The following is an 8018-nucleotide window of genomic DNA, read 5'->3' on the forward strand; positions in this document are numbered from 1 at the left end:
AGTCCCTGAGAAGAACTCAGGTATTAAGGAGAGTTCATTCTTAATGTGGATATAATTGAATATGTCTGGATTTTGGAATAAAAATGACCTTTCCTCTAACTTAATATCTATTCTGACCTGTGCAAATCAACAAGATGTATTTTTTTTTAATCTAGAAAATAAAACCCCCTTAAAGTTAAATTTTAAAAAAATGGAAATATGAAACTCATCCTCCCAAGTCATTACTGGCACATTTGGATGTGTGGTTTACATTAAGGCACATCATAGCCCTCAGCCCAGGCTTCCTGGGGAGAAGAAGGGGGTACCACATCGGTCCATATGATCCAAACTATTTTCCCAACTTGTCCACTTTGGAATCCAAAACTCCCATCATAACTTCATTCTCTCAGGAAGAAATCCAGACTGGAAATCTAGACTTGACTTCTATCCCAGAGTCTGCTGCTAACTGTGGAGTCTCGACCTTGACAGCAAAATGAGGTGTGCAAACCATGGAAATTTTCTTCACTCATAAATGTCTAGCACCCCAAGACCGAAGGCCTCTGTTTAAAATACAAATAAATTCCCTGAAAAGAGTGACTCGATCAACTCTTATCCACAACCCCTTAGCTCAAGTGAGCGTCCCAGCAGAGTTTGCCCATTTTCTCACAGATCCTAAAAGATGCCACAGTAAAATGGGTAATTTAAGTAGGGTGGTGAGAAGGGAAAGGTCTAGAAGATGAGGGTTTTCCGAAGGAGAGGCAGAATCCAGTGAGAGACCCGGCTAGACCAGGAGGAAGCATAAGACTCCAGACCGCCATTTTGGAGGCCCCAGAAGGAAAGGAAGGCGTGGATGAAGCACAAAAAGCTAATTTTTTCCATTTCACATTTTTTTTTTCTTGGCTCGACTTAAGCAAAAGCTGCAAGGAGTCTGTCCTGGTGAGAGCTCTTGATCTTATGGACGCTTACTAAATGGTAAATGACTCTAGTCCCATCACAGTTCTGATGCAGGTCAAAGTGAGCTGCTCTCTCTCCTGCTCGAGAAATGAGACTCAGCAGATGTGCGGCCCGGAGGAGTTGGGAAAAGGAGAAAAGAATAACTGGCAGTTGCCTTTATTAAGCAACCACGTTGGATATGACAAGTTTGCAAGAAGAAGATATTATTATTCCCACTCTAAAGATGAGGGGCCTTGAGGCTCAGAGAAGGTTCACTTGCCCAGCTTCGCACAGCCAGTGATGGCCACAGCCAGGATTTAAATCTACACTTAGGGTGACACCAAAACCTATACTGTTTCCACGATGGCCACAAAAAAAATGAGTTTTAGCAAATGAGATTTCACTTTCCACTTAAGTGATAAGCAAAGTAATGATAATACTTAACATTCAGTGAGGGCTTATTATTTGCCAACCACTGTGCTGAATGCCATTATTTATCATGACATTTAATCCTCACTTTAACCCTTTAAAAGAGCTAAGATTGCCGGCATTTCACTGCTAAAGAACCTGAGGTTAAGCAATTTGCCCTGGGACACAGGGTTAAAAAGCAAAGAAAAGATTTAAGCCAGACGATCAGACACCAAAGACTATCACCTTAAGCACTGCACAGAACAAACTTATTTTAGTCTAATTGCTCATAAATAAAAACTTGTTGTGGATCAGTGTTCTAAGAGGAATGAAGATACAGAGGATTTTAACTATAATCCAGGGTGTCGACAGACCCAAAAACTGCTTGTCGACAGTAGCTTGAAGGGACTACGGAGTGAATGTTTGCAGAATGGGCAGGCCTGCCCCCAAAACCATTCCAGCCCCAAACACAACCTTTTCTGTATCCCTGATGCTCTTATAGAACACAGGCTAATTTCAACCATCCTGGGATAAATGGCTGCCACTACACCCCATCCTGTAGGAACAGCACCCTGACCCTCTCCACTCAGGGCCTGGAAAATGTTCCTGGCATCTTTGCAGAGATGGGAAACTGGAGTGGCGGGGACCCGGAGAGGAGAGATCAGGAGGGGAAAAACAGCGTCCACATACATAAAGCGCAGAGGGGCGCTGAGCTAACGAAAGAACACATTTCACAAATGGAACCAAAACATGTTTCACAAACTCTCTTGGCCTTCCTTGCAAAGGATTAGCTGCTAACGGACATGTCCGTGGGTACCACTCTCTGTTTACAAGCTTCTACTCCGTCCTGCATGGAGACGTGACTTTGTCCATGTCCTCGCTGCGGAGCTGATTATCTTGTTACCTAAGCTGCCTGAATCCAAACAATTCTTGGAGGCTTTAGGACAAGGCTCAAGGAGCAAGGCCTGGAGGGGCCATGGCTACAAACAGCTGGCCTGTAGGCTGTTCAAGATAAACAAGACAAAAAAAAAAAAAAGGTCGAGGAACTGCTCCCAAGTAAAGGAGATGGAGAAGCATGACCACTAAATGCAATGTATGACCCTCTGCTGCAGTTTGGACTGGTGGGGTGCGAAGCAAGAGGGGAGGATCCACAGAAAAGATAGGACTGGGGAAAAGCAATATTTGAATATAGAGAGTATGTTAGTTAGAGGACAGTATCTTATCCCAAAATTAAATCTGAACTTGATGATTAGACTGCGAGACTGAATATACACATGGGCAAAGGCCAGTTCATATATAAAAACAGAACTTTGACCCACAACCTGCAGCAACCACAACCCAGAAGACCAATCCAGGATCTACAATAAACAGCCCAACTAGTCCACCTGCTGCCGGTCAGGCTTGCAGGAAGTCAGTTTGCTCTCTCTAGTGACAATCCAGGAAGCTAAACAATAACTTCTGCCCCAATCGGCCCCAAATGGCCAGGATTTGATTATTAACTAATTTTTGTCCCTGCTTCCAACTTAGGACCAATCAGAGAAAGCCAAATATGTACCCCTAACCAATCACATGGATGTTCTACCACTCATTAGCTGGCTTCTGGCTTCCTTACGCCAACAGCCTCCCACCAGAGAGGACGAGGAGCCCTCCACTACTTGCACTCAAAAGCTCCCCCCGCTCCTCTGCTGCCTCTGAGTCTCCGCCAGAATTCAAGTGATACAGGCTGACTCTCCTGAAAGCTCAGTGTAAATAGACTTTGCTTTTCTCATTTGGTGGGTCTTCGTTTATTTCTGCAGTTGTGTGGTTATGTGGGAGAATGTCCTTGTTCATAGAAATATGCACTGAAGTGTTTAGGGGTTAAGGGTTTTCTGAACCATGGAGGTTCTCTACATATATCTAGAGAGAGGGAGGGAATGATAAAGCAGTTGTGGTTCTAAGTTAACAATTAGCGAATCTGGGCAAACGGTGTGAGTTCTTTGTACTATTCTTGCAACTCTTCTGCAAGTTTGAAATTTTCACAAAATAAAATGGTTTTCAGAAGTATCCCCAGCTGAGTGTTTACATCCTGACCGAATGGACCACACTCGTTCAACTAAGACCTCGGATGATGGATTCATGTCTTGTCTGTGTCACTTTATGCATCTGTTCCCCTTGCAGAGCCACAAATGCAGAAGCCAGGGCCCTCTCAGAAGAGCGCTCGCATACTCCCCACCCCCCGCACTTTCTTAACCCTGTTGGCAGTGATCCATTTGGATCGCCGGCTGGGTAGAGAATCAGGGTGATCTCGAAGCCCCTTTTCCCTTCTTCTCTGCGCCAAGGAGCATAGAAGAAAAGGGGTACTGCCCTCATTATCAGCCCTCACATGTACCCTGGCCTCGTGATGCACATGGCTCATGAACTGGGGATTGCAGGGGTGTTTGGAGATTGGCCATCAGTTTGTTAAGGCTAAGCTGAGTTCTTGGAACTGGTTGGACTTAACTGTTTTACGTTCCAAAGCTGTTGTATATGACTATTCCTTAACCTTGCCTTCTCATTCTTCTTTCTTCCTTGCAACTTATTGGGGCACCCTCTTATTTATTAAGCCTCTTTTATCCCTTCACTTAACCTTGACTGCACACTGGAATCATCTGAGGAGCTTTAAAAAATACCGATGCCGGGTCTCATGTCCCAGAGTCTCTTATTCAATTGTTCCAAGGCGCAGCCTGGGATGTGGGTTTTTGCTGTCTTTGATTTTGATTTTTAAGCTCCCTGGAAGCGTCTCATGTGCAGCCAAGATTGAGAACCACTGCCTTAATGCATTGTCAGATATATCTACAAAGCACTTTTCTCCCAGGTTTTCCATCTTTTTAACTACTTTGGGGAGCTTTCTGACCACATGCTCAGACCTCACTGACGCTCCCACATTGGGGGAAATTCCCTCGAAGCGGTTAGGATTCACTTGGCCTTTATAAAGTGGTTTATTTAAAATTAAGGAAAGATGAGACATGAGAAACCTGCTCCAGTCAATAACAATCAAAGGTAATCATCACAATTTCCTATAAATAAACTCACCCGGCCTATATTTACAGGGCAAAAACCACAGCACCCGTTCCCTTGTGAATGTACAAGTTGTTATAAAGCAGAAAACAACAAATCATTCATCCAGATGTAGGTATAAGATACTGAAAATACATGGGGCAAAAGAGATGATGAAATCGTACCAGATTTACAGCAACAGGTGGTGGCCTCTCCCAGCGGGCATATACGTGGTCATCTGACCTCTCGGTCACACGAAAGAGAGAACAAGGAGGCCCAGCACCAAAAAGTCTGTTGAAAGATATATGGCTTGTATTCAAAATAGGGGGCCCAGGATATATTGGGAAAGCCTGCATTTGCCCAGTTCTCAGTCTAGATAGCCATTAGAATCATGACAGGGGCTTCTAAAAACTACTTGCCTGTCTCCAATTGCCAGGTGGGTCCATTAAATGAGTCTCTTTAAGGTAGGGCCCAGGCATTGGTATTTTTAAAAACTCCCCAGATAGACAAACATGCTGCCCACTTGAGTTTGAATATCACCTCCATGTAGAATCCTCTTATGTCACCGCCAGGTGGGCCTGAGTTCTCTGGGCCCGCTGAATCATGTCCCTACTTCTATACCCTCAGCTCTTCTTTCTTCTCTTCCCACTCCCTTTCTCCCATTTAATGCACACACGGACACACACACATGTGTACTCACACATACTCTCACACACAGAGGCCCACGGAGCAAAACTCTCTGCAAGCCCATTTGAATAATTACAGTTTCTTGCATATGAGTTGTTTTCTTAAATTACACTGTGAGTTTCTGGTAGCCAGTATCTCTTCTTATCCTGTGAGGGCCCCACAGCACCTAGCAGAGCCTGAAGTTCAATAAAATATAAGTGTCAAATGGCTAAAGGATCTGTTGATCCATTCAGCCAGAACTATCAGAAGACAGTTAACCTCACTGGGCCCAAGTCTTGGTATCCTAACGTAGTCAGACATATCATGTACCATGGACTGGACTTGAATTCTGGCTCCAGTACTTTTGAGCTATGTGACCTTAAACAAGTAACTCAACCTTTCCTCCAAACCTCAGTTTCTGTGTCAACCAGATGAGAATATATTAATAGCTACTTCATGGCATTGTTAGATAATGCATGCAAAATACTTAGCATCATGCCTGAAAGACAGCCAATAAATGGTAGCTGATTTCAATAGCCACACATGTGGACCAAAGTTTTCTCTGAACCAGTTCCTAAAGGCCAACTTGAACATCTGTAACATTTTTTCTAAACAGGAATGATGCTTAGCAAAAACGGCCTCCAAATGGTACAGGGCCCATCCCCCTGCTCACGTTCCAGTGTCCTGTCCTGCAGCTCCAGTTCCTACTATTCTCACTTTAAAAGCCACCATGGAGTGTCGATCCATGGCTTGTCTGTTTCATTCTTCCTTCACTACAGGATACAGAGCAGTCGGCGACAATCTGGAGAGCGATTCTAGAAATTAAACGAGTCTCAGAGATGCCCGCAGACCACAGCATGGGTGTGCTCTTAAGCATAAACGACGTCAGAATCATCTGTAGTTCTTGCTACAAAAACAAGTGACAGGCACCCCGTCCCAGAGGTTCTGATTGCGTGGGTCAGTCCGCGATTCTCCCTAACAACGGCCTAGGTGATTCAGAGGCAGACAGTTAGGAATCATTCCTGGTGTTGATCTTCTGGGATGATAAGGACAGAACACTATGAAGCGGCATGTGGAGAGAATGTGGCTTCTGCTGCCAGACATAGTTTTAAGTTTGAATGTGTTGCTTAACCTGTTAGCATTAGTTTCATTGTCTGTACAACAAAAGAGATAATACCCATCTCACAGGATTATTATGAAGAGTAAATGCAAAAATACCTGTAAAGCACCCAATATAGTACACAGCTCATCTGACCCTTAGTACAAGTGTATTCATTATAGAATGAAGAACACAAAGCAACTCAGCTTTCTAGATGGGGATACCCGGAAGGGGTGATACTGCTGACCAAGATGGCAAAACTAATTGGAATGAAGCAGGGATCAGATATGAGGGCTCCAACACTCAATGAGTAGCTACAGCCCAACACAGACCTCCTCCTGCAAAGGAGGAGCCTCAAGGCCAGTTCTTTGCCCGACCCAGCATCCCTTACCCAGGCTGAGGACCTCCTTCCTCCATAGCTAACCCTGCAGGTGCTCTTTCTCCTGAGAATGGCTGTGTGTCTCAGCCTGTTGCTGGCCGCAAAGACAAGTTCGCAGCCTCACTAAGCAACAGACAATAACACGGATAATCTTTCAGAATATACAGACTTCCACCAAGCTCTCAGGCTCTTCTCTGGGATAGTCCCTGGAAGGCCCTGGAAGCTCTGAATCTGTGCTTTCATTCCTGAAGGCCTTACTCACCAAACTTCCTAACCTCCTGGGCTCCTCCTTTAGGTGGGATATGGTGTCCTATCCTGAATAAAAGCCCCTCTTCTCAGCCAGAGAGCCTTGAGGTCCGACCACTGGTGTCTACTAATGGCCCTTCAGTCACCCACTTGTCTCAAGTGAGTGACTTGCACTTTTGAGGTTTCAGGCCAATATAACTCATCTTTTTTGGCCCTGGCCTCTGGGGATTTTCCCTCACTTGAGAGGGTGATGGGCAGTAAGTCACCAATATTTACCAAGTGTCCAGAGCCCAACGCACAAGTATGACTCATATTCGCCCAGCCATACCTGCCTGGAGAGTACAACAGGGTCCCAATGACAGCAACGACACAGAATTTGGGGAGAAACTTGTGACCCCATAACACTACCACCTCTCCCTAGCTCTGTCCCAGGCTGTCCCCAAGATGTTCACATGCTCTGGAGAACATCATCTTCTCGTCTCTCATACGGAGTCTGTTTCCTGCCTCAGCAAGGGCCCCAGAATTCCTGCTCCATCCAGACACAGGCTGGTCTGGCCCGCTACTCAGGCCATCCCCACCTGCTGCGTCTCAGCTGCATAATGTGCTCTCACCTATACCTCCCCCATGCCCCACTCAGCACTGCTTCACAGAGCACTACAGCCCACATGCTCACGGTCCTTCACAGAGTCGGATTCTGCTGCCATATGAGTGCCCCTTCTTCCCCGAGTCAAACAGGGAGCGAGAAAGCCCTTAATCGTACACTTCCTGCCGAGCTCAGAAGCTTCCTTCCTTCCTTCCAACACCAGCCCATGGCCCTCGGACCAGCTCTTTGGGCATCTCCACCTCCACTCTGTTTCCCAAGTGGTTCCTCTGCCTTTTCAGCTCACCGACCTCTGGAGGGCTGGCTTTACCGGCCTCTAAAGTAGCCAGGACTGCCTACAATCTACAGAAAACACGGCTTAAGCCTTCAAGATAGGACCGCCACCAGGCACAGTTCTCTGAGAAACACCAGGAAAACATTAGGTCAGGCAGGGACTTGAAACCTAAGACCAAAAGAAGTACCATGGAAACAGATGGTAACCTTAGGGGAAATGAACTGGGTAAGCGAGGCGTATTTGAGAGTTCTTTGTACCATCTTTGCGACTTAGCTGTAAATCTAAAATTATCCCAAGTAAAAAAAGTTCATTGGAAATAAACTTTAAGAAGGAAAGAAGGAAGGGAGGGAGGGAGGGAGAGAGGAAAAGAGGGGACATTGAAAACATTGTGAGGGTTCAGATAAGGAGACACCATGTC

The sequence above is a fragment of the Pteropus alecto genome, unplaced genomic scaffold (assembly GCF_000325575.1).
Source record: "Pteropus alecto unplaced genomic scaffold, ASM32557v1 scaffold164, whole genome shotgun sequence".
NCBI classification, from domain to species: domain Eukaryota; kingdom Metazoa; phylum Chordata; class Mammalia; order Chiroptera; family Pteropodidae; genus Pteropus; species Pteropus alecto.